The sequence below is a fragment of the Balaenoptera acutorostrata genome, chromosome 3 (genome assembly GCF_949987535.1).
Source record: "Balaenoptera acutorostrata chromosome 3, mBalAcu1.1, whole genome shotgun sequence".
Taxonomy (NCBI): Eukaryota; Metazoa; Chordata; class Mammalia; order Artiodactyla; family Balaenopteridae; genus Balaenoptera; species Balaenoptera acutorostrata.
The window spans coordinates 8,719,450-8,743,724 of NC_080066.1; the positions used below are offsets into that span (position 1 = coordinate 8,719,450).

Here is a 24,275-nt window from a genome sequence, read left to right on the forward strand (position 1 = left end):
AGTATCATATAAGCTGCAAAAACTTCAGCTTGTTACTCTAATAATATGTACATTTGAACTGATTTACAGGGCTCTGGAAGTTAATGCTTTACTTTGAAGGGGGGAAAAATCATTCTGCAGCTTAACAGGAAAAGGATATCCTCTCTGCAGCTTGAAAGGAAACCAGAGCTGATGATTTATTAAAAATGTATTAGTTGCAAGATACGAAACCCATCTGAGGTCTAAGTGCATTTGACACATCAGTTCAAAAAACAATTCCGCCAGGGCCTTTGGGATTTGGGGAGAATGGCTACCTAAGAAAAAGAAAACGGGTGGGTTCCTGTAACAAATGAAACCAAGACACAGGCAGCAAGGCCACGACAGTCTTCACTCACATGCTTATCCCTCTGTGCAAGGTGACAGGGACCTAACCGGAGATGTGCTTTGGAAAACAGATTGAAGGCTGTCAGGCCCACAGGTACTGCCCACTCTCTGTGAATACCAGCCAACACGTATTGGACACATAGTACAGGCCAGGCACTGTTCTAATGCTTTAAAGTCCAGTTTAATTCATATAGTCCACAAAGCCATCCTGTGAAGTAACTACTAGGGTTATCCCCATTGAACAGATGAAAAAAGTGAGGCAGTTTGTTCCAGTTCACTAAGGAGTTGTTTTTAGCCAAGACTTGAGTCCAGGGAGTGTGACACCAGCTCGCATTCATCTAGACATTCAGTAAAGTGTTCAGAATAACCCCGTTGAAAGGCCAGGCCTATCTGAGTTGCCTTTACCATGCCCTTTATACTTTAGTTTGCACAAAAGTATTGAACCAGAAATGATAACACCGTCCTAAGTATTTTACAGATAAGAATTCAGTTGATCTCCGTTCTAAGTCTGGAAGTACCACTATTATCCTCCCCATTTTACAGATGAGGAGACTGGGTTACAGAGAGCTTAACTAACTTGCCCAAAGAGCTAATAAGTGGCAGAGCCAGGATTCAGACGCAGGCATTCTCATCTAGAGCCTATGCTTCTAATCTCTGTGCTACAGGATGTACTTCTGTGTACATGTCTTGGATGTTTGTTCTATGTCAGGCCTTGTTTTAAGTGTTTTAATTGAATCATCTCGTTTGAAATATCCCCAACACACTGTCAGAAAGAGCCGGGGAAGTAGCTAGTGTCTTAACCTGACAACAGGTTCTTTGTTAAAAGGTTTCCAAAAGCACACAGCAAAGTGGTTAACAGAGGAAGTTTTGTAATCAGAATGACCACGGTTTAAATACTGGCTCTACCATTTACTGAGCTCGGCTATCTTTTTATCCCTAGTTTCCTCCCCCACTCCACTGTCCATCCGTCCACCAAAAGAATTAGAGGAGACAGACTGAAATGGAGGTGAGACTATCCCCAGCATGATGAAAGCCACTGAAAACCCCTCACTTCGGTGGGGGGACATTTGCTGCAGGTGGCAGGGCTGGGGAAGCCGGAAGGGCGTGATGCCCAAATCAATGGTTCTCAGAGTGTAATTCCCCAGACCAGCACCATCACCATCACCTGGAAAACTTGTTAGAGATGCAAAACCTCCAGCCCCGCCCCGGACCTGCTGACCTAGCAGCTCCTGGGTGAGGCCCGGTGTGTTTGAACACGGCCTGCAGGCCAACCAGACGCACACGAAAGTTTGGAAGCCACAGTCCTAGAAGACCTGGGCAGTATGGCAAGGCCCCAACCTCAGAGCACGACATGGATGACCAGTAACTTGTGACTACGGATAACAATGTGAATTCGCTCCCTTAATGAGTCAGAGCAGATTCAAAGCTTTCCCTGTGATAGCATCACTGCCCCTTGCATTCTCATCGGAGAGAACGGGAAGGCATTACAGAAGCAAGTGGAAGTGCCAGTTCCCCAGTGACCGGTGGAGGCGGGGCAAGCGTGGGGAAGAGTTCAGACTCAGCCCCCTCTTTTTTGGCTGCTGGATTGAGGCCCCTAGAGGGCAGGGACTGACCCCAGAACTCTCACCTCCTTGGGCCACATACTCAGCCGGTCACTCCCTCCCAAGACCCTCTCAGCTGCTGTGTTCCTCCCGGACCTCCCCTCCGTCCCTTCCATGGTTGCCCTAGACAGTCATGTAAGCCACTCAGCAGCCCTGACCGGCACTCCGCCCTCCAGGGTGACCCTGAGCCGCACAAACAGGATGTCCAGGAGGTGGGGAAGCACCAGCTGAGAAGAAACCGAACCCACAAATCCCAGAAGACACTCAGCAAACCGACAGCTATTTACCAGGCCCCTACCTCAGAGGGCCCTGCACCAGGAAAGGGGACTAAAAGTACCTAGCACATGGTTACTGCTTGTAGGGGATAGATGAGGAGGCAGGACATCAACCCAGCACAACTGCAGAGGCAGGATAAGCTCCAGAGGCTCTGGATACACAGTTCCTCTAACCACCAGTAGAAAATATTTGGGAAAAAAAATTCCAGAAAGTTCCAAAAAGCAAAACTTGAATTTGCCCCATGCCTGGCAACTATTTACATTGCATTTACATTGTATTAGGTATTAATTGTATTAGGTGAGTTATATGCAAATACTAGGCCATTTTATATAAGGGACTTGAGCATCCGAGGATTTGGGTATCCGCGGGGGTCCTGGAACCAATCCCGTGGCTGACTGTATATATAGAGGCATGGGAGGAAATGAAGCTTGCAGCCAAGTGGTCAAAAACCTTGGAAACCAGAGTAAGGAATTCCAGATTGATTCCATAGGCCAGGGTTTCCCCAAAGCGTTAGTATACTTCTCAGAATATTCTCTTGGTAGAATTTTAACAGATGTTATGGGACTGAATGGGTTCTAGTACCAAATCCAATGTGGGGAGGGGATCCCACACCAACAAGCGATTCTCGGGACACCAGCTGGGTGTCCTACAATTCAGCTCCGTTCCCACAGTACCTACCCAGACAGCATCAGATCCCACAGGTGAGGGGCTCAGTCCTAGGAGGCTACCCCGGCCCCCCACTCAGACTCCAGGCACAAGTCCAGGTTACCGTCTATGCTTCTGACCAACTGGCTATACATCAGAGGTTGCTACAACCTTCTCAGGTTCGAGTACTTTGCTAGAGCAGCTCACAGAACTCAGAGAAACATTTTACTTACCGGATCACCAGTTTATTACGAGAGGATGTAACTCAGGAACAGCCAGACGGAAGAGATGCATAGGGCAGGGCAGTGGGAAGGGGCTGGGAGGTTCCATGTTCTCTCCAGGCACCACTGTTCCGGCAGCTCCATGTGTTCACCAACCCAGAAGCTCTCAGAACCCCACACTTTTGATTTTTTATGGAGGCTTCCTTACGTAGGCATAAGTGATTACATCATTGGTCATCAGCCCCTCTCCACTGGATGCGGGGGTGGGACTCAAAGGTGCAACCCTCCAATCACAGGGTTGGCTCCATGGCAACCAGCCCCCATCCTCAGGTGCTTCCAAAAGTCACCTCATTAGCATAACAAGCGACACCTTTGAGGCTCTCACAAGCTCATAGGTCTTAGACATTCTGGATTGGACAGTTTCACAGGTATCTCACCTGCAGGACCTCTTCAATTGTGAATCTCTGGAGGCTGCGTTTTACAAACATTTCAATATAGAACCCTTTTTCAGAGGACTAGCTCCATGTAACAAACTCAGTTTGTAGATTTCAATTGGTGGGTTGGTGGGTCTGTTCCTGCTGTGATCTCCTCAGTAGCTTGTTGAGAATACGGCTTCGGAGGTCTCCTCACAGCTCCTCTGAAGCAGAAATACTGCCCCAGGTGAGTCGGATGTATCATCAAGCTTGGGAACGATCGGTTTCCATTGTTGCAACTGAATTCTAAGGGCCAATGATGATGGGAAGGGGCAGGTGGGAGGAAGAAGGAATAATAAGCAAGACCGCATGGCTTAGATGTGGGGGCCGTGAGGGGATCTGGAGTGTCACCTACAAATTGGCACTTGCCATCTACCTCTACGAGGATTCAATTACGAGCCGCTGCAGCTGCTGACCTTCAACACGCCCTGAAAGGAGCTCAGGGTGAAGATCAGAAATGAGGCACTCTGTGCTCTGGAGAAAACTGGCAGAAGAGATCTTCAGATAGGTATTTTCAGGTGAAGATTTTCTGAGCCCAGTTCTTGCATCTCCTCATATCTAGAAAAGCACTAAAATCCTTCATGGTGACGTCTGCTCCTCGTGACTAGCAGAAACCTTCTACAAAAAAATATGTGCTTGATTGCATGTATTCCCCCTTTACCAAAATCACATATATACTGACCTTTCCCCCCTAGCTCTTTGGAGCGGTTTCTCAGAGCTATCTGAAATGCCATCTCCCGGGCTATAGTCCTCATTTTGCCCCAAATAAAACTTAACTCACAATTCTCATGTTGTGCATTTTTTTCAGCCAACAGGAGGCAGTGAGGGGATATGGGGGCCATGAGGGGATATGGAAACCCTGAGGGGGAAGAGAGGTACACCGTCAGGAAGAGAACAGAAATTGGAAGGAAAACCTCACTTCTTAGTAGAAACAACCCACACTTGTGGAGGGGCTCGTGGTTTACAAAGTATCTTCCAAAATACCAGCTGAGCTTCTTACAATCCCATGAGGTGGTTAGGAAAATGATCTCCATTTTTCTTGGTTTAAGGAAACCAAGACTAAGTGGATAGGCGCTTGATTTTCTTTACACTGTTCCGTATCTAGCTGCTCTCTTCGCTCTGAGCAATTGCTAGAGAGACGCGGGACCATCAGCATCCCAGGCAGCAGCGGTAGGGATGCCTGTACCAGCAGCAGGCATCGGCCCAGACCTCGCTCAGGGGCCGACCTGGCTGTGGTCACTGCCGTGCAGCCCCTGGAATGCCATTTTCCTGCCCTTTTTCCAAATCTGGTTCCCCGGCCTTCCCCCCTGCCTATTTTTTTTAAAATTTATTTTTATTTATTTATTTTTGGCTGTGTTGGGTCTTTGTTTCTGTGCAAGGGCTTTCTCTAGTTGCGGCAAGCGGGGGCCACTCTTCATCGCGGTGCACGGGCCTCTCACTATCGCGGCCTCTCTTGTTGCGGAGCACAGGCTCCAGACGCGCAGGCTCAGTAGTTGTGGCGCACGGGCCCAGTTGCTCCGCGGCATGTGGGATCTTCCCAGACCAGGGCTCGAACCCGTGTCCCCCGCATTAGCAGGCAGACCCTCAACCATTGCGCCACCAGGGAAGCCCCCCCCCCCGCCTATTGTGTGAGCTACCCCATCTCCCTCCATACCTACCTTTTCTAAGTTAACCAGAGTAGGTTTCCACAGTTTCTAAAAAGCTTGACTTGAATGAGAAAGGTCAAGTGTGGGCATGAACGTCCATTTCAAAATTCAAATCTTCCGCTGTGCCTGGCTGGGGCATTGAAAAGTATAACGAGTTCGAGTTTAGTCTTATGATAATGTCAGTGATGAATGTTCAAGTGGGAATTTCCAGTAGGCATTTGGAGATGCAGGACTAGTGTATGCAATAGAGGTCAAGGTAGAAATATGGGTTTAGGGATCAATTCCACTGAAATCATGGATATGAATGAAATAGCTTTGTAACAGGTCAAGCTGTGACAGCAAGCAACTGAAAGCACTCTGGTGATCCAAGGCGAACAGATTCGCTTGAAAAGTCCTAAGAAGAGCTTTGGAAAGAGAAGAAGCACGGCTTGGCCGAGGAAAGTGGAAAGGCAAGACATTTGAGAAGACTCCAAGGTGGATGCCGCCTACGTTTAGAGAGGCAATTTCTTAATATCGAGGGGAAAAGTAACAGTAATACAAAAAAAAATATCTTTCACTCAACAGTATGTATGGTATGATCCCATTTTATTTTATTTTTTAAATGTATATATTTGCATCAGTCTGGAAGGATCTACATCAAAGCATTTGCAGTGATTATCTCTGGATGCTACAATGACAATTTTTGTTTCCTTGTTTTCTTATTTTCCACATTAAGCATTCATTGATTTTTTTTCCCAGATACAATTCATAAAGCATAAAATTCACCATTTTAGAAGGTACAGTTCAGTGTTCTGAGAATATTCACAAAGTTGTCTGACCATCATCACTCTCTAATTCCAGAAAATTTTCATCCTTCCAAAAAGAAACCCTGTGTCCATTAGTGGTCACTCCCCATTCCTGCCGTCCCTCCCAGCCCTAGGCAACCACTAATTACCTCCTGTCTCTATAGAGCTGTTTATTCTGGATGTTTCTTATGAATGAAATCATGCTGTATGTAGCCTTTTGTGACGGGTTTCTTTCCATTAGCATCATGTTTTCAGGGTTTATCCATGTTGTAGCTTGTGTCCGTACCTCACTGTCCGTTGTTGCCAAATAAAATTTCCTGGCATAGCTGTTCCATATGTTGTTTATCCATTCATTAGTTGCTAGACACTCGAGCTGTGTCTTTCCACCTTTCCACTACAGCAAATAATCCTGCGGTGAACATTTATGAACCAGTTTTTGTATGAATGCATGTTTTCAATTCTCCTGAGTATATACCTAGGGGTGGAACTGCTGGGCCATATCTGTTTAGCTTTTGAGGCGCCACCAAAGAGTTTTCCAAAAGGTCTACATTCTTTTACATTCCCACCAGCAACGTAGGAGGGTTCTGGTTACTCCACCTTCTCCCTAACACCTGTTAACTTGTTAACATCACTTTTTAGAAAGGATGGAGAAAACATGTGCTAAGGGGGCCCAAGACCCACCGTTCTTTTCAACAAACTTAATCCTTCTTGTGATTTTTCCACAGACGAAAGGTAAAGCATGCAAGCATTCTTCTGTAATAATATGATAGAGAAGCTGGCATTTATTGGATTCTTATTGGCCTCTGGGAGGGTTAATGTCGAACTCTGTGATGTATTATACTATTGAATATTTACAGAAAACCCTGGGTTTGGAACCTATTCTAGAGATGAAGAATGAGGTTTCGAGGTGAAGTGACTTGAGCATAATGACACTGACCCAAATCCGAAATTCTTAACCATCCACTGTGACAGCTAAAAACCTGCCTCTCCTTCTGCTGTTTCTGGCTGTACACACCATGTGTCATTTCCATATTTTCCCAGGGGAAAAAAACCTTTCTCAAGATGATTTTTCACAAGTAAGTCAGGTACAATTTATCATACTCTTAATGCTAACATATTCTGGAGATGCAAAGCCTATAGCATATGTAGAAATAACTTGACTCAGCAGTGTAAACATTAACTCAATGCTTTTTAAAAAAATGAACAACCTTGTTTCTCTGAGTTGATGTGATACTTCTTCTCTCCTGCTGGATCTTTTATTGGCTCATTGGTGCCAGTAGGAATGGGTTCTAAAACTGATTAGCCCGGAGAAAGACTGTAATCAAATAAATCTCAAGTTAGCCATGCTTTCAATTTTGTTTAGAAGTGAGATTTTTTTTTTTTTCCCAACTGTGCCTTGTTTCCCAAAGAAAGCATGGTAGATTTTGTGTTCGAAAACACGTTTGCCTCTGTGACTTCCAATGACAGCAGAACCAATTCTGTTTTGTAACTGGCCAATTTCAGCTCCTGAGATAGACCCGTGGAAGAAGAGGGATGTGAATAAGATCTGAATAAAGCATATTATTAGATCTCAAAGAGAATCAATAGAATTTAATGTAGTTTTCCTTGCCTTGCGTCAATAAAGCAATGTTGTTAGGAAGGCATTACAATCTTCTCTTGTGGGTTTGAAAGCTTGTTTTCTTGTGGTGGTGATGGTTGATTTGCCTGAGTCGCCTGTCCTAAGGACTGATTTGTTTGGTTTTGTAACGCATCATCCCTGCATCTGTAACTTAAGGCTCAGAACACCTAGGGAGGTAAATAGATGTTATTTTTATTATCTGTGCTATATAAATAAATTTTAACCTAGAAAGATGACATGGCCTAAGTCACACATTCAGCTGCATTTGGTAGGTTGATGCACAATTCTAGGCTGAACCTTAATCTGCTTAAAATCAAGAGAAATCTGGAAAACCACAGGCTCACCCATTATTTCTCTGCTGGTGAAATTGAGACCAGTTGGTTAAAGGGCTCTAATGGGCTGAATTGGCCCCAGAATTCATATGTTGAATCCCTACACCCCCAGGACCTCAGAATGTGACTGTATTTGGAGATAGGGCCTTTAAAGAGGTAATTAATTTAAAGTGACATGATTAGGGTGGGCCCTAATCCAATATGACTGGTGTCCTTATAAGAAGGGGAAATTGGGACACAAGACACGTACAGCGGGAAGACAATGTGAAGACACAGGGTGAAGACAGCCAACCACAGGCTAAGGGGAGAAGCCTGGAACAGACCCTTCTGTCACAGCCCTCAGAAGGAACCGACTCTGCCCACACCTTGATCTCAGATTTCTAGCCACCAGAACGTGACACAAGAAATTTCTGTTGTTTAAGCGGCCTAGTCCGCAGGACTTTGTTACAGCAGCCTGAGGAAACGAATACAGGGCCCTCTGCTGCCACTTTGCTGATGACGAGTGTCAGGCCCCAGGTCTCCTGACATTGATCTCAATGCCCCAAGATCGTGCTTTTGAGGCTTACTGAGCGAAACCCAGAAACCACAGACATACCAGCTGTTTGGTGCTCACATGCATCGTATTTATCTTAGATCCCATGGAGGCCAGTCTCCTCTCTGGTCAGAGCAGCATCCCCCGGAAAATTGGAATGCAGGATTTGAAATTTGAGCCATCTGGTCAACCGGTCTGAGGTTGACCTGACATCCTACCTTTCTTGCTCCAGTGCTCTTGCTGGGGAAAGTTTCTCCAGGGAAATCTTCACCCCTGTCTGGATTCCCAGAAGTTGTGCTGACTCAGAACCTCTTTTCGGACATCCTGTGATTTTGTGAAAGAGGCCCCTTTGCTCTGGTCAAGCGCACGCCTCTCTCCCCTGGGGCAGAGTCCTGCCTCTCCACTGGGGCCCTTTTTCAGAGGAAGAAGGAAGAAAGAGTGATGGGGCACTGTGCCTAGTTCAGGCACGTCTCACTTAATCTTCACCTCCCTGAGGGGAAGCCACCATCACCTCCATTTGCTAGATGGAGAAACTGAGGCACATACTGGTTAATCCCTCACCCCAAATTCACGCAGCTCACAAGGGGGAGGTAGATTTGCCTTCCGCTCTCTGACTCAGGCCTGTGCTTCTGCTACCTCAGAATGCCATTGAGAGAGAGGCAACCAGATTACCATCCTCCTTACAGACCCCACACGTCCTAAGATAACAAAGGTGAAAAGGCCCAGTGAGGACCTTGCTGAGCTGGGACTCATGACATTTTGTCTCTGGAAGCTTCAGATAACACCTCTCCATGGCTGATGGCATACTTTCTGTGGAGCTCTAAACAGCGCCACTGAAAGGGCGGTCTGCAGCGGGAGGGCCTCAAAGGCTCGGTCCCTGCTCCAGAATGAGATGGAGACAGAAAGCAAGCAGGAGCATTCAGGGGCATTCATGCCAATTCAACAGCAATGCTAGGGCATGGAACCCAATCATAAAAAAGAAATGAGCTTGTATTTCATACAATCATCTCATTTTTCTCAGCACACATCATACTTCATTGTAAATAACAAAACTGGTCCTTGGGACTTCCCTGGCGGTCCAGTGGTTAGGACTTGGTGCTTTCACTGCCATGGCCCTGGGTTCAATCCCTGGTCAGGGAAGTAGGATCCTGAAAACTGAGGGGGGCGGCCAAAAGAAAAAAAAAAAAAAAAACTCGTTCCTTATCATGGACACCTTGAGAAGCACTGCCCAGAGGCCAGCATAAATGACTAGGGAGACAAAGAGATGATGGGGAGGCATGGAGCCCAGGTGTTATGGGCTAAATGTCTGTGTCCCCCCAAAATCCACATGTTGAAGCCCTGACCCCCAGTATGATGGTATAAGGGGGTGGGGCCTCTGGGAGGAAATTAGGTTTAGATGAGGTCATGAGGGTGAGGCCCCCATGATGGGATTAATGCCCTTTTAAGAGGAAGAGACACCAGAGTGTTCTCTCTCCGCCCTGTGAGGACACAGTGAGAAGGTGGCCGTCTGCAAGCCAGGAGGAGAGGCCTTACCAGGAACCAAGTCTGCTGGCACCTTGATCTCAGACCTCCAGCCTCCATAAGTGTGAGAAATAAATGTGTGTCGTTTAAGCCCCCCAGTCTGTGGTATTTTGCTATAGCAACCCGAACGGACAGAGACTCTGGCTCTGCTACTGACAACCCAAGGCCCCGCGGCTGAGGCTGAGCCTCCTGCAGTCTGGTGCTTCCTTTACTGGCAGTATTTCCTCCCTCGGGTCCTTAACAAAATTGGCAGGGTTCCCATGACATGACATGACAAAGCCAGTTCCCCAGGACACAAACCTGCCCCTACAAGGTGCTGGGTTTGAAGGCAGGTCCTAGGACACATCACACGCCATCCCCTTCCTACTGCCTGACTTGGGGGCCACAACCTGCCCTCATGCCATCCCTCAGGTCTCCATCTCAGGAAGGAAGGGCTGGGGCTCATAATCCCATCCCTCCCACAAAGCCAGTCCCACCTCGAGGTGGGATTCCTTTTGGAAACTCTCCTACCCCTTTCTTAAATCTCCTTATAGCAATCATTTCCTCCTCTTCAGTATAAATGGTACGTTCCACTTTTCTGCATTTGTGAAATAAATTTGTATCAAGAATAAGACCATTTTTATATAACGCAACGTGCCTGAGACTGATTTTGTTGTTGTTTTAGAGAAAGGTCCAGATGCTTTAAAAGTTTATGAACAGCCACCCAGCTCTCGACAGCAAGCAGAAGCCTGCAGCCCCCATCACTCATTTCTCAATTATCCTGGGAGAAGTAGGTCAGGGATGAAAGCAGGCCCGGGAGGCTGGGGGGGTGCAGCAGGACAGCAGGAGACTGGCCCTGCCGTTAACGAGGGTGACCTTGGGTAAGTCTGTGACCCGCCCTGTACCTGGCTCCCCACAAGGGTTTGGAGCTCTGTGACCCCATCCTTCTTGATAAGGTCACTTTCTACAGCGGCCATCCTGTCCTTTAGCTTATCAAACAAGAAGCCAAATGGCCTGAAATGAGCCTCCCTCCCTGCCCCCGTCATTCCCCAGGCTGTCTTGTTAATAGGAAAGTAGCCAGAAGGTAAGCAGCCGAGAGAAGGAAGAGACCCCCCTGACGAACAGCCAGTCCTTCGAGGGAACCTCACCCCCGAGGGCCGGGGGGACAGTGGCTTCAGCCTCCTGGACCTCCCAGCAAAGTCTGTGCTTGTCTTTGTAGTTGCTGCTGCCCACGAAGCTGTACCTGGCTTCTCTTTCCTGCCTAACAGACACCGTGGTTTCCATCAGTCTCAGGCCACTCCCCCTCCTGGAGGCTCCTTCCTCCCCTGCACCCTGCACACTCTTCTTCCCATGGCCCCAGTTCTCCCGCCCCCGTCCTTCGACACCTACCTAGCATTTACAGCGCACAAAGCACATGCATCGAATCCTCGCGATGTTGTTGATTTATTGGCTTCTGAACAAAAATCTCCAGGTCTGGGGAGCTGAGTGTAATTTTTGCCTCCGGTCCCCTGTCTACCCTGGGCCACCACAATCAGAGGGGGCTTGGGGGCATCAGACACTTTAGGTACATACCGTTCTTCCTGTGAGCCCGGCAAACCCTGTGAGACCGGGGTGGAGAGCTCCCTTTTGTAAACATAGAAAGTGAGGCTCACTTGGATGCCTGGGCACAGACTGGATGCCCCGGGGTGTCCACTGGTTTCAAAAAAAAAAAACAAGCGCAGGCTGGTCACGTGCTGACTCAGGGCCAACGCAGAGCCAGTAAGAGGCAGAGGCGGGCTCAGCCCTGGGTCTGTGTGATGCCAAAGCCCCCTCTCCTCCACCAGACGTCCCACTCTGGCCTCTGCCCTTACCCCTCGGGGGTGTGGCCCCTAGGATGCCCGAGCAGCTCGGAAAGGTAGCAGACACAGAGCCTCTGGGATGCCCAGTGGAGAAGGAGGGTCCAGACGAGGAGAACCAGCTCTCCACCCGGAAGCTGCAGAAGGCTTGCCCTTCACCTACACAGCAGAGCAGAGGCAGCTGCCGGGAGCCCAGGGTGGTCCCACCAGGAAGCGGGGGTGGGGATTGGCTTGGGTTGGGTTGGGACAGCCCAGTGACTAGGGATACTGGATACTTGATGGGGTTGAGGACACTGACAGGTCCGTCCTGCCCCAAATGCCAGTAGGGCCCCCTGAAGAATCACGAGCCCCTTCAGCCAGCTTCTCCTTTTGCATCTGACCCCTCACTGCTGTCTTGACGTTGGCCCAGAGGACACCGCCCAGCGCTTCTGGGGCCCACGGGCTGCTTTCAGGCTGCTGGAGAAGCAAGGCATTCAGAAACCCGTGACCAGCCCTCCCTGCGCTTGGGGCTTTTAATCTCCTTAATTGAAATTGATTGGCCTCTTGGGAGGCAGCTCTGCATTGGCCCTGAGCTTCAGCAGGTGATCAACTCCTGCTTCGTTCTTTGAAAGACCAATTGACACACCAGGGCATCTGATCTTCTCCCTGAATCCTGGGCCCCTTTCCTGACCAGGAGCAAAGCCAGAAACAGGCACACTTAACAAAACAGCCCAGGAAATAAAAGCGCCCGATAAAAATAAGGGGAGAATATTCCAGTCCCACTGTGGCTTAGCATTATACAAAAGGCCAGTCAAAACCCCATTACCGAGGAAAGATGTAATCACACGCGGACGGAGCTGCGGCAGGGGGAGCGTGGGCCTTCGGCAGCTCACAAGATAACCAGGCGGGGCTGGAGCATCTCGAGGACCCGGCTGCAGAAAAGACAAAAAGGGAAGAAAAGTGAAAGCCCATCTTAAGTTAAAAGCAAACCAAACATCGAGAGAACGGTTTGAGCGTCCAGATCTGTGTTCATCTAGACACACAGCCGTTCACTCCCCACCCCCACGTGGCTGGAGCTACTTTACAAACCGGTTTGGTCCGTCATACCTCTTGGAGAATCTTCTAATAGGGCCCCTTCCTTACCAGGCTGATCCCATATCCTGGAAACATCCCTCTGGGGGTTCTCCTGGGATGGGCCGGTGGGTCATTTCACCGACTGGGAGCTGGGTTTGAAAGGGCTGTGCTGGGGGACTCGGGCCCCCTTACGGTTTCCAAGCCCTGGGCTCTGTCCCTGCATTGGCTGTGCAGGGCGGCACCAGGACACAAGACTCACCTTAGAGGTAAGGAAACACAGGCCTGACAAGGTAGGTAATCATTAGGAGTGGCAAACTCATCCTAAGACCATCGTGCTGCCTGGCCTTCTAAAGGTCAAGTTGAAGGGACCCGGATGTGCCCTCCCCAAGTACGCCACCGTGGCGTAAGGATTATTTTAAACTGAAGGCAAGTGAGAATCAGCAAGACGCAGGATGAGTTCTTCCTTCCCCTTTTCTGCCTAAAAGCAGGGCATAAAATTCCCTTGGTGAAGGTTTCCCCCTCTCCTGTACTAGAAAGAGGAGAGAGACTCTTATCACCAAGACAGAGTTGTCACTGAGATGAATCTGCATAAACAGACCTTATTAAAATAACCCACGGGGCTTCCCTGGTGGTGCAGTGGTTGAGAGTCTGCCTGCCAATGCAGGGGACACGGGTTCGAGCCCTGGTCTGGGAAGATCCCACATGCCGCGGAGCAACTAGGCCCGTGAGCCACGATTACTGAGCCTGCGCGTCTGGAGCCTGTGCTCCGCAACGAGAGGCCGCGACAGTGAGAGGCCCACGCACCGCGATGAAGAGTGGCCCCCGCTCGCCGCAACCGGAGAAAGCCCTCGCACAGAAACGAAGACCCAACACGGCCAAAAATAAATAAATAAATAAATAAATAAATTTATTAAAAAAAAAAAAACCCCACAAGAATTCCCTGGCGGTCCAGTGGTTAGGGCTCCACGCTTCCACTGCAGGGGTCATGGGTTCGATCTCTGGTCAGGGAACTAAGATCCCACAAGCCACTCAGGATGTCCAAAAATTTATAAAAAACAAAACAAACAAACAAAAACCATTATCTTCCATTAGTTTCCTCCTTATATTTCCTAGTCACTTCTCCACAATGTATTGTCTCTAGAAGCCTAAACCTCCTTTCCTGTGTTGAAGATGATATATAAATGCCCAAATTGAGACTACCTCTTTGAGTTTCACTTTTTTTCTGTGAACTCTGTGCATGTAAAATATTAATCAAATTCATCTTCCTTTTCTCCTGTTAATCTGTCTTTTGCTGGTTAAATTCGCAGGCCCTCAGGTACTGAACGTAAGAGAGTAGGGGAAAAGTTTTTCCTCCCCAACGAAGTCCAGAGACCCAGATTTTAAAAGCAGAGATCCAACTTGTTTGCTGCAGAAAACTCCATTTTTAAGTAAATTCAAGTTGAAAGTGGCTCTTAATCTCCACTTTCTCTAGCAGCAGGAACATGACAGAAGGATGAAGCAGAGGGTGAGCTCTGTAAAAACAAGGGCCATATCTGTCTCAGTCATCATGGAGCTAGTGTCTAAGGGTGACTAACATATGGTAGGCACTCAATAAACATTTGTTGAATAAGTGAATAGATCAATGAATAGAGGGATGGATGGAGGTACATTGGATCAAATAGGGTTGGAGCAACTGTATTGTGCAGAAAGTAAAATTGTAGCTTATTGAATACAGGCTCCCATAAAATACCACCAAGACAGACTGTTGATAAAGCAAAGCTCCCAGCAGTAAGCGAGGGCACTACTTGGCAGTCTTGACAGCGTCTCTGAGTCAGGCAGGTGAAGTCAGGATATTCAGCTGGTCGAAGGTGGGTCTTTCAGTGTGGGGATCACAAGGACGGTGTTAAGTCTCCTGATGTAATAATTCCGGATTGTGGGCACAGCAAGGTGTGTTAGCAGTCATTTGATGTTATCTATTGAAAGGCTAAGCAGTTTTAAGTGGGTTTGGGGGAAGTTCCTAAAATAATAGTTATTTGCAGCTTTTATCTTCCTGGGCAAGCGCTTCCGCAATGGTTAAATCACATTGGCAAAGACAGTGGAATCAAGTCATGTCGGTGAAGACTGCGTGGTACAGGTCACATTAACGCAGACGTAAGTAAGCTCTGTGGACATGGATGCTTTCCTTGAGCCAGTGACCTTAAGTAAACCACTCTCCCTCTGCACTGCGACATATACAGAGAAGTAAAAACCATGTTTGTCCACAGGAGTACAGCAAACCTAAGTGGGCTCTAGGGTAGGTGTGGTGGCTAATTTCCGGTTAAATAGGGGTGACACATGTTAAACCATCCAAGGGAGAGGTGATTCAAGTATGCCTTAGACTTCAGTATCTGACAATAGCCCTGAGAGGCAGGACCAGCAACATAACTTGCAGAGCCCAGTGCAAAATGAAAATGCAGGCAAGGGGGGGCCACTCTTCGTTGCGGTGCGCAGGCTTCTCATTATGGTGGCTTCTCTTGTTGCAGAGCACGGACTCTAGGCACGTGGGCTTCAGTAGTTGTGGCGTGTGGGCTCAGTAGTTGTGGCTCGCAGGCTCTAGAGCACAGGCTCAGTAGTTGTGGCACACGGGCTTAGTTGCTCCACGGCATGTGGGATCTTCCCGGACCAGGGCTCGAACCCGTGTCCCCTGCATTGGCAGGCGGATTCTTAACCACTGCACCACGAGGGAAGTCCCAAGAAATAATCTTAATATAAAAGGATAAATATTGTATGATTCCACTTACATGAAATATCCAGAATAGGCAAATTCATAGAGACAGAAAATGCCTTAGAGGTTATCAGGGGCTGAAGGGAGAGGGAAAGGGAGGATTATTGCTTAATGGGTTTAGATTTTCTATTTGGAGTAAGGAAAAAGCTTTGGAAATAGATAGTGGTGATGGTTGTACTAAACTGTGAATGTAATTAATATCACTCAATAGTATACTTTTAAATTATTTATTTATTTATTTATTTCATTTATTTTTGGCTGTGCTGGGTCTTCATTGTTGCACGTGGGCTTTCTCTAGCTGCAGAGAGCCGGGGCTACTCTTTGTTGCAGTGCGAGGGCTTCTCATCGTGGTGGCTTCTCTTGTTGCGGAGCACGGGTTCTAGGCACATAGGCTCCAGTAGTTGCAGCATGCAGGCTCAGTAGTTATGGCATGCTGGCCCCAGAATGTACGAGTTTCAGTAGTTGCGGCACGTGGGCTCAGTAGTTGGGGCTCACGGGCTCTAGGCATGCGGGCTTCAGTAGTTGTGGCACACGGGCTCAGTAGTTGTGGTTCGCAGGCTCTAGAGTGCAGGCTCAGTAGTTGTGGCGCACAGGCTTAGTTGCTCCGCGGCATGTGGGATCTTCCCGGACCAGGGCTTGAACCCATGTCCCCTGAATTGGCAGGCAGATTCTTAACCACTGGACTGCCAGGGAAGTCCCAACAGTATACTTTAAAATGGCAAATTTTATGAAGTGTGTGGGTGTGTTTTATTTCTAATTATGGTAAAACACTGGGACATATACTTTGCCACAGTAGGAAAGTGATTAAATAAGAAAAATGAAGGATTCCAAGATGGCAGCAGCAGAGCATTAGTCACGTGCAGGGCCCTTCTGAGCACGGGGTTCTGTGGGAAGCCAGCTCTGCCAAGAGGACAGAGACCCCCAAATGTAGGTGTCACGCCGCATTCTGGAGACTGAGTGCTGCCTCTGGGTCACTGAAGACCTCCTCAAAGTGCCCAGCCTCCAGAATCTTCTTGTGCTCAAACAAGGACGGTAAACATCGCAAGCCCTCACCTTCCTGCTACCCGCCACGCCCTGCCTGGCCTCCTAACATCACGTCCAGAGGCAGAGCTCAGGAGACTTCCCAGTGTCAGGCCTGGAGGTGACAATGTTTATGGGACGTTTTGCCTCCTCGTTCTGGCCTCCGTTATGGTACTTTAACCCCGTGGTACCATTCACAGGGCAGACGTGTGCAGCCAGGGACACACAGGGAGCAGCAATCTAGCTGGGTCACTCATCTGGTAACTAGGCGGCCAGCCACCTCCCCCACTGCCTGGCATTAGCTGAGCGCCCTCCCTCCATTCCTTCTGCTTTTGCCTCCATGCAGACTACATCCCTCACTCCTCTGGGCTTCCTCTCGCTCTGGATCCATTAGGTGGGACCTACTGGAGTTCCCCTGGGGGCGCTCTGGAGGGATAAAGATGAGGGATGAGAGGGTGGTAGAGTGCGGCCAAGAAGGAGCTCTGGCCTTGTCATCCAATTCAATCAGAGTCTACGGATAACATATATTAGGTACCAATGAGAGGTGAGAAGGTAATAAAAAGGTGAGCCAGGCATGGCTCTATCCCGGGAAACCTAATGAAAGATTGCCTGCCACCTTTGCCTCGCATACCTTAGATGATCGGCCCTTGATCTAGGCTTTACTGAGCAGAGAGGATGCCCTTCTTGTGACCCAGACCAAACACGGGTGCTCACTCGGTGAGCTTTCCGAGCCCTGAGGCCACCTCTGGCTGTTTCTGCTCATTGGTGGCCTCAAGCTGCTCTACCTCTGGGCATTCACTCAATAGGAGGGTGGGAGCTCTGCTTGTTGGCCGAAGACAGGCCCCAAACAAGACATTACACAGTAAAATTACATGAAGTAGTTCTCGAGTTCTGACCCTGTCTACCATTGTAGGATTCCCCGGCCACCCCAAAAGCCTCTGTCTTCATTTCTGGGACATCTCATGGGGGGATCTCATGGGTAGGTGTGTCCTTTCACAACCACGTGGCACGCACTTCTTCCTCCAAGTCTAACTGTGGTTGCCTACTAGGCTAGGCACTGCCCCAACCTCTCAAGGCCTGAAGGTCCCAGGAAGGTTCCTCCCCCCAGTCCTGTCTCCTGCTGCTCAGGGGTCTGCAGTCAGGCTGAGGCTTCTCTTCAAGGCCCTGGACATCAAGACAGCCCACCTGCTAATGCCTGTTCTCCCTAAAGAAGAGAGAAGCCTGAATCACACGCCCCATCCTCCCCATGGTGGGCCACTGTGTAGGTTTCTGAGCACTCCTAATGCAGTGAGGAGCATTCAGGAGGATGGTGTATGGCCCTGCTGTGCTAAAGCTTGCCCTTCAGCAAGAATATACAGTGGAGGGCTTCCCTAGTGGTGCAGTGGTTGGGAGTCTGCCTGCCGGTGCAGGGGACACGGGTTCGAGCCCTGGTCTGGGAGGATCCCACATGCCGCGGAGCGACTAGGCCCGCGAGCCACAACTGCTGAGCCTGCACGTCTGGAGCCTGTGCTCCGTAACAAGAGAAGCCGCGGTAGTGAGAGGCCCGCGCACCGCGATGAAGAGTGGCCCCCACTTGCCGCAACTGGAGAAAGCCCTCGCACAGAGACGAAGACCCAACACAGCCATAAATAAATAAATAAATTAAAAAAAAAAAAAAGAATATACAGTGGAAAAAACAGTCACTTCAGCAAGTAGTGTTGGGGAAGCTGGACAGCTGCATATAAATCAATAAAGTTGGAACGGTCCCTCACACCATGCACAAAAATAAACTCTAAATGGCTTAAAGACTTAAATATAAGATAGGACACCATAAAACTCTTAGAAGAGAACATAGGCAAAACATTATCTGACATAAATTGTACCAATGTTTTCTTAGGTCAGTCTCTCCCAAGGCCACAGATATAAAAACAAAAATAAACAAATGGGACCTATTCAAACTTACAAGCTTCTGTACGGCAAAGGAAACCATAAACAAAACAAAAAGACAACCTATGGAATGGGAGAAAATATTTGCAAATGATGCAACTGACAAGGGCTTAATATCCAAAATATACAAACAGTTCATACAACTCAACAACAAAAAAACAAACAACCCAATCAAACAATGGGCAGAATTCCTAAATAGACATTTCTCCAAAGAAGACATACACATGGCCAACAGGCACATGAAAAGATGCTCCACATTGCTAATTATTCAAGAAATGCAAATCAAAACTATAATGAGGCACCACCTCACAATGGTCAGAATGGCCATCATTTAAAAATCTACAAATAACAAACGCTGGAGAGGATGTGGAGAAAAGGGAACCCTCCTACACTATTGGTAGGAATGTAAATTGGTGCAGCCACTATGGAAAAGAGAATGGAGGTTCCTCAAAAAACTAAAAATAGAGTTGCTATATGATCCAGTGATCCCACTCCTGGGCATATATCCAGACAAAACTATAATTCAAAAAGATACATGCACCCCTATGTTCACAGCAGCACTATTTAAAATAGCCAAGACATGGAAACAACCTAAACGTCCAATGGCAGATGAATGGATAAAGAAGGTGTGGTATTCCATATATACAATGGAATACTACTCAGCCATAAAAAAGAATGAAATAATGCCATTTTCAGGAACATGAATACAACTAGAGATTATCATACTAAGTGAAGTCAGAAAGAGAAAGACAAATACCCTATGATATCGCTTATATAATATATGGAATCTTAATATATGACACAAAAGAACTTATCTGCAAAACAGAACAGACTCACAGACATAGAGAGTTTTCCAAGGGGGAAGCGGAGTGGGGGAGGGAGGGATTGGGAGTTTAGGATTAGCAGATGCAAACTATTATATATAGAATGGATAAACAACAAGGTCCTACTGTATAGCACAAGGAAATATACTCAATACCCTGTGATAAAACATAATGGAAAAGAATATGAAAACAAATGTATGTATATGGTTAACCAAATCACTTTGCTGTACAGTAGAAATTAACACAACATTGTAAATCAAAAATACTTCAATAAAATAAACTTTTTTAAAAAAAGATTGCCCTTCAGGATTGGTGCTAGGCCTGGGATCTGCCTTGCCAGCCCTCCAGGCAAACCCAGATGAGTCCTGAATCCTGGAGATTTAAGTTTGGTCGGCAATTTCCAACATACTAGAAGTGTAAGGTCTAGGTGTGTCACAGCAGAGAAATATCCGTATATTTTAAGTCCTCTTAAATAGAGAGGACTCTCTCCTCCTCCTCTTAGGGCATAAGTTTTAGCGTCAGAGGGATGAACATGTGTCATGCTCCAACTACCTTTGTCAGGGGTTTAGTCAAACCACTCTTCTTTCAATCATGTACTGAACAGACCTGCTTTTCTAATGTCTTTTAATCAAAAGACACTACCTTTGGAAAATGTACTGGAATATCTCCCCCTGCAGAGGTGGGTCCTCTACAGCCATGCTCTGATTTCACAAACCCACCTCCCCACCATTCACAGGAGGCTTCCTTTGCAAAAGTGTACCCTTGCCAGGCTCTGAAGGGTAAATTCATCTTTTTGACCTTGCAAGGACACGTTTGCTGTAAGCACTCACACTCCTTCCATCTTCCTAGGCTAGTCCTTTGTCTGGTACAGAAAGAAAGTCTAGAAGTCAGAGTCTGAAGATCTGGACTTGCTTCCTGGCCCAGCTTTCCATTATATAACCAGGCAGAAATTCCCTAATCTCTGAGCTTCTATTTTGTCATCTGGGAAAAATATTGAATGTGAGGATCAAATTAAGAACGTGTGTTAAGATGTAAATGCTTTGCAAACCGTCAATCACAGTGCATGGGAGAAACTGTGTCCCTTTGATCAGCTTGGGTGAACTCTTGAGTCTGGGCATTCCTGGGGATCATATGCAGGAGAGGTAATCGCAGGCTTTCCGATCATATTCCTGAAGAAGCTGCCCAGAACGTCACATTCCTTGGGCAGGGTGGGGTTAGGAGATGTTGGGAGACCACTGTAGTAAGACCCTCCCTGCTGAAACAGCTTTTATCAGTGGCAGAGTGTGAAGGAGGGAGCTATATGTGGGGACAGGGAGGATGGGGTTGGGGGGAGACCCCTACTGAGTAATTTGATTAGAACAGCCCAGTGCTTACTGGGGGTAGATAGGAGAACAAGTGGGGTACCCAGCCAAGCTCAGGACAAACTTAGGCTGGCGAACTTGACCCTACTTTAGGGAGATTGGAAAGCTCTTAGGGATAGAATTCAGTGGAAACATTTGTTTTTTGATACAGAATCTTCCCACTTAAGTGAAGAGTAAATACCAAAGAAGAGACACATGTCAGTCTGTGGAAACTGACCCATCAACCTGCTCCAGAGTAGCGAGCAGGGGCCTCAGAACAGAAAGACGTGTCACTTAGTACCACAGCCTCTGTCAACAGAGCTATTATCAATGAGAAGATCAGCTGGGGAACGTCTGGGATCCCTGTTCCTACCACATGCAGGGAGGACTGACCCAAGAGAGCAAAGGAGGAAGGGGCAACACGGAGGGGCGGGAGGATGAGGGAGGAGCCTGGGTAATGAGCCGCAGTATGCTGGCCCCTGAGAGAGACCATCACAGCGTTCTAGAAACCAAAACAGCCCCCTCGCTACATCTTTCTGCAAAGTCACCACTGAGCTCCTCCCAAACTACTTCCTTCAAAAACTCACGGAGGGCTTCCCTGGTGGCGCAGTGCTTGAGAATCTGCCTGCCAATGCAGGGGACACGGGTTCGAGCCCTGGTCTGGGAAGATCCCACATGCCACGGAGCAACTGGGCCCGTGAGCCACAGTTACTGAGCCTGCGCGTCTGGAGCCTGTGCTCCGCAACAAGAGAGGCCGCGATGGTGAGAGGCCCGCGCACCGCGATGAAGAGTGGTCCCCACTTGCCACAACTAGAGAAAGCCCTCGCACAGAAACGAAGACCCAACACAGTCATAAATAAATAAATAAATAAAAGACCGTGAATTTCAAAAAAAAATTATAAAACAAACAAACAAAAACTCACGGAACCCTGACTGTCCACAAAAATGTTCACCAACCCTGCCATAAGATCAGGCTATTAGGTACATCAAACACACACCTGGAGCGCAGATGCCCTCCTCCCCCTGGAACGCACTCAGGAGGAAAAGGCACACATACCATCCCTTGATTTACATAAATGTCAGCCCATCATGCAGAGCAAACAAACCCTGGGTTGAATCAGAGGAAGGTAAAACCAACAGAGCCCAGCTGTATGAATGGCCTGCTTGCCGAAGTTTAAGACGCCGTGGACAAGCTTTCACAGTCTGTCCATTACTACAAGATCACTGCCGTGGCCTTGAGCCCCTACAGGGCTCTGCATGTCATACAGGCCATAAAATTAAGCCTTGGAATCCCACTACTGGGCATATACACTGAGAAAACCATAATTCAGAAAGATACATGTACCACAATGTTCATTGCAGCACTATTTACAATGGCCAGGACGTGGAAGCAACCTAAATGTCCTTCGACAGATGAATGGATAAAGAAGATGTGGCACAGATATACAATGGAATATTACTCAGCCATAAAAAGGAATGAAATTGAGTTATTTGTAATGAGGTAGATGGACCTAGAGTCTGTCATACAGAGGAAAGTCAGAAAGAGAAAAACAAATACCGTATGATACCACATATATATGGAATCTAAAAAAAACGGTACTGATGAACCTAGTGGCAGGGCAGGAATAAAGACGCAGACGTAGAGAACGGACTTGAGGACACAGGGGGGAAGGGGAAGCTTGGACGAAGTGAGAGAGTAGCATTGACATATATACACTACCAAATGTAAAATGGATAGCTAGTGGGAATCTGCTGCATAGCACAGGGAGAGATCAACTCGATGCTTTGTGACGACCTAGAGGGGTGGGAAAGAGAGGGTGGGAGGGAGGCTCAAGAGGGAGGGGATATGAGGATATACGTATACATATAGCTGATTCACTTTGTTGTACAGCAGAAACTAACACAACATTGTAAAGCAATTATACTCCAATAAAGATGTGAAAAAAAAATTAAGCCTTGGGATTATAATCTAACCCATACCTAAGGGCGGCACAAAGATCAGAAAAGCTACAGAGCTGTTCTTAGAACACTGGGTGATAAACAGCTTTCAACATCCAGAATTAACTGCCTGGAATGTGTCCCCAGCTCCCTGCATTTCTGATCCCTGGGTAATACCACCTTCTGCCTTTTTGCTTTCCCAGCCCTTCCACCAGTTTTATGACTCAATTCCCTATATTAAATCCCTCTCTGTTTGAAATGCCTAAAGTGATTTCTGGTTTTAATGACCAAACATTTACTGACAAATCCTTCTTCAATATTTTTTTTCTTTTGGATATTTGTGTACAGGCAGACCTCCTTTTATTGTGCTTTGCTTTATTGTGCTTTGCAGATACTGCATTTTTTACAAATTGAAGGTTTGTGGCAACCCTGCCTCGAGTAAGTCTATCGGTGCCATTTTCCCAACAGCATTTGCTCACTTTGTGTCTCTGAGTCACATTTTGGTGATTCTTGCAACATTTCAAACTTTTTCATTATTATTATATTTGTCATGGTGATCTGTGATCCATGATCTGTGATGTTACTACCACAACTTGCTGGAGGCTCAGATGATGGTTAGTAACTTTTAGCAAGAAAGTGTTTTTTCATTAACGTATGTACAATGCTTTTTTAGACATAATGCTATAGCACACTTAACAGACTACAGTAGAGTGTGAACATAACTTTTACATGCACTGGGAAACCAAAACATGTGTGCAACTCAATTTATTGATATTCGCTTTATTGCAGTGTTCTGGAACCAAACTCGCAATATTCCAAAGTACACCTGTAAACACCCAACTTTTCATGTTTGGGTGCTGTCCTTTGTCCTCATTTGGCTAAATTCTCTGACAAGTACTTTCTGCTTTTAATTTTTTCAGTTGTCAGTGTTTCTTCCCACCACCCTCTCAACGTTGGCGCACTTTGCTGCTTGCCCCTAACTGGGTTCCTCTGCTTTTAGGCCACTGTTATATTAAACTGCAGAACAAACTTAAGCACTGGGCAGGCCCAACCCCTCCCTCCGGGGACACCTGGGAGCTCCACTGAACCTTTTAGTCCACTGGGTCATTAACGAGAAAGGTCTGCCTCAGCAGGACCCTAATCCTGTCGATGGGAGCTATGCATAACTAATGAAGAGGAAAATTGGGAGCCTGGTCAGTCTCAACACATCCCTAATAATCTCTGCATTTCCCTGTATATCTTCCTTCCTTCCAACATGAGCACTCCAAATCCACCTTATCCCACTAACGGTTTCAAGTCTATGTTTTCTCTTCCTTTCCTCCCCATCTCATGGCACTTGGCTTCATAACTGGTTACCCCAGTTTCTCAGTAACCCTGTGCACATTTTAAATACCACTTGCCTTGGTCTCTGGTTGTGGATCCTAAGACGTCAGTAGGTACCCAGCAACCTGGGAGATTTAAGAGTAGGCACAGGGACCATTCTGAATTTTACTACCCTAATATTTACTCATCGTTACAGTAAAACCTTGGATAAACCAACAGGGATGGAGTTGTTGTAGACAGACACGTGTTTCACAGAACTGGAATTTACACACTTAGGCAAT

General features: G+C 47.3%; 1 long non-coding RNA gene across 2 annotated transcripts in view; it reads right to left on the reverse strand.

Moving 5' to 3' along the window:
- LOC130707488 (uncharacterized) overlaps window positions 1-24,275 on the reverse strand; it is a 120,658-nt gene that overhangs the window by 54,272 nt on the left and 42,111 nt on the right. Inside the window, exons 3-4 of one of the 2 annotated variants that reach the window (XR_009007384.1) lie at window positions 12,633-12,738; window positions 5,824-7,795 (exon numbers count right to left, since the gene is read on the reverse strand). This is a non-coding gene — a long non-coding RNA (uncharacterized LOC130707488). Of the gene's footprint in view, window positions 1-5,823; window positions 7,796-12,632; window positions 12,739-24,275 lie in introns of those variants that run through there. The other variant, XR_009007385.1, reaches the window with a different exon arrangement.